Source organism: Hyaena hyaena, unplaced genomic scaffold (genome assembly GCF_003009895.1).
Source record: "Hyaena hyaena isolate Hyena2069 unplaced genomic scaffold, ASM300989v1 scaffold_4, whole genome shotgun sequence".
Taxonomy (NCBI): Eukaryota; Metazoa; Chordata; class Mammalia; order Carnivora; family Hyaenidae; genus Hyaena; species Hyaena hyaena.
Genome location: NW_024080636.1, coordinates 4,973,404 through 4,976,436, shown reverse-complemented (window position 1 = coordinate 4,976,436; position 3,033 = coordinate 4,973,404). Strand labels below are relative to the sequence as shown.

The window sequence follows — 3,033 nt, the reverse complement described above, 5'->3', positions numbered from 1 at the left end:
TCTCACTGGAAAGAGAAAATAAGCCTCATCTAGAAACTGACGACAGTCAGTGGCTTCTCTCAAGAGGCACTTGCATCATAATGGGGACAAAGAGGAATTCTCCAAAGATGGAAGTTTGGGGACTGAGAAGCCGGAAGATACTTTTGGTCTGGGAGAGAAAGTCTTTCTTATTCGTTCCCATCCCGTTGCACGGATCAAGGCCCCTCCCCCCTCCCCCCACCGTACCCATGAACTTCTGATGCTCCTTCGGCCATGACTACAGCCGGGAAGGAGGGGTGGACATCGCAAGTCAGCACACGCTGGAACGCAGAAGCCACAGCACACCTAAGCCTTTCGGGCCTGGAGCGAGGATGTGAGGGCTGAGCTGAGCGGAGACAAGTAAGGTAAGGTCATACATACAATACAGCAAGGCGAGAGGCACGTGAGGGGTCAAGGTCCCTGAAAGAAGGGGACTCTGTTCTCCACCTCTTCCCCTCAAGGCTTTTGCGGATTCCCAAGAAGCATGAAGCAAGGACCAGAGAAACGAGCAGAGGGTGATGGTCAATCAGAACTGTCAGCATTTTTACAGAATGGGGGAGAGAAAAAAAAAATCAGGGCTACTCAGGTAACCAGGGCTCAGAATCAGGAGAGAAGAGAGACAGAGAGACACAAGCCCGACACTCTGCACAGCAGCTATTAACTACTTAAACGGGGTCCTAATTTGTAAACCACCTGTGCTCCGAGGATGAGAGCCTGACGGCTAAGAGCCTGAAAGGGTATGAAGATATTTTGGCAGTTTCTCGGTGCTGGACGCCCAGAGCTGGTGCCCAGGACCCACCGAGGACGAGCCGTCTGATGATCGACTGAGACTCTCTCCTGGGAGCCAACTGCCAGGCTCTGCCCAAGGCAAAGAGTCAACTTGAACTAGACCAAGCCTCCAATGCAGCTACAGCCTCAACTCAGCTCCGTCCCTCTCTACGTAGCTGCCAAAATCTAAAGCGAATTCTGTCTGGAGGAAGACGTGCATTATCCAGAGTCCTTGAAGTTTTAACACCATCTGGTATTTAATAAAAAAAAAAAAATCCCCAAGATCTACCAAGAAACAGGAGCAGAAGAAAAAAGTGACAGTAGACACAGAGCTGCTGATGACCAGAACCCAGACATGGAAATCAAAATAAAGGTGATTCATATGTTCGAGAATAGAGATGACAGTGGAGAATATTTTTTTTTAACAGGGAACAGGAATTTATAAAAAGGAATCAAAAGAAAAGCCTAGAATCTAAAACCCCAATACACAAAATTAAGAACCCCGTAGATGGCTTAGTAGCTAATTGTTGGTAGCTGAAGATTAATGAGCTGGAAGACAGGTTTGCGCAAATATCCAGCGGGCAGTGTAGAGAGAGAAAAGAGGAGGGAAGGCATGCGAGCTTAGAGACCCCGAGAGGCGGTGAAAGTTGTAACAGGTGGGATTGGAGTGTCACCCATAGCCATGTTGCAGGATTCTCGCTCAGAGAGTGGTGACACCGAGACTTTCTTTCCAGGAAGCAACTTTATTTTGCTGGCACCGCTCAGTTGGGTTCGTACCCAAAACAACTGAGCGGCCCACATCATATGGCATAGGTTTTTTTATTCATTTTCTATTTCTTTGTCTCCCATATATGGTAATACACATAAACATGTAGTCTGATTAAGTTGTTTCAGTTTATAAGAACATGTGGGATGTAGGCAGCTGGACTCATATCTAGGTGACCTTGAAGTCTTCTCTTCTCTCTTCTTCATTTTTTTCTTTCTCCTTAGGGAGGGGTTCCTACCACATTCCCCCCTTTGATGCTCGGACCCCTCTATTTTGGGTCAGAGAGCATCATCCTGGCTTAGAGGTTTATATTTCCATAACATCATTACATGAGCAGCCGTTTTTCTCTCAACTATAGTCTCAATGAGACTGGAGACTGATCGTATAATCAAGGGAGCCAAGCAGGGTACGATCAAACATCCTCCCAGAATTAGGAGGACAATACCTATGAGGGTTTTGAATCCCCCGAAAGATGAAAACCATCCTCCAAATAACTCTCTGGGGTTCCAACCATTCCAGGTTTGGACTGGGACATGAGCAACTTTTCTCATTCGATCTGTGATCTCCTCTATGACTTTTCCTTCATCATCTATCTGTAGGCAGCAGTTGCTCAGGTTGAATTTTCCACAAACACCACCCTCAGAAGCAAGCAGGTAATCTAAGGCCAGGCGATTTTGGTAGATTACATTGCGCATTTTGGTTTGCTGCTTAGCAAGTAAATTAAGAGCCCTAGCAGTTTCATTGGTTATAATTTCTACAACTGCTTGTAGCCTAATTATGTGGTTTAGCATATAAATGGGGGTGCGGTAGCCCCAAGACCCATCCTCGGCCCACGTAGCAGGGCCGTAATAATGAATTATTCGTTTGGGAGGCCATTCATTTTCCTTCCAGTTGCCAATTTGCAAGACACGCTGCTTTCTTTGAACTTTCCTATCTCCATATATTTGAACTCCCAGATGTTCTCCTTCTGCAAGTGGGAGTAGGAAGAAGGATGGGCGAATAGTTCCCAGCACACATGACCCTGACCAGCCTGAAGGGAGTACTGTATAGGCTGTTCTCCCACATATCCAATATAGTCCCCCTGGGGCCCGCCATTCGATGGCAGCGTCTATGTTGTCCCAGGCCTCCCGGAGATGAGAGAAGTTAAACAAGGGGTGAGGATTTGGCTCATGGTGCCCTGGGGACCCCCACCATTGGGTTTCCCAGGTGGTTGAATTATAAAACCTTTGGCCCAGGCATGTTAAGTTTCCGACAGGGATGGTGAACTTTTTCCCCCATCGGGCAAGACAGTTCTTCCCAATGATTGAGGTTTTCAGGAGCCAAACCCTGGCTGCAGAACTGGGGTAATTCGTTCCATCATAAGGCTCGAGGGGATCTAATTCTCTGGCCTCCCATGGCCATTGATCCCCCATGTTGGTCCCCCCACATACATAGCATGAAGAGATCTTCAGAGTCTGGGCTATAGTCTCTGCCAGGGCCAG

The 3,033-nt window shown here is 47.5% G+C and overlaps 1 long non-coding RNA gene across 1 annotated transcript; it reads left to right on the top strand.

Annotated features, from left to right (window-relative positions):
* The first annotated feature begins 253 nt into the window (after window positions 1-253).
* LOC120235345 lies at window positions 254-1,068 on the top strand. The gene is made up of 2 exons (XR_005529390.1): window positions 254-383; window positions 480-1,068. It is a non-coding gene; the product is annotated as an uncharacterized LOC120235345 (long non-coding RNA).
* The last annotated feature ends 1,965 nt before the right edge of the window (window positions 1,069-3,033 follow it).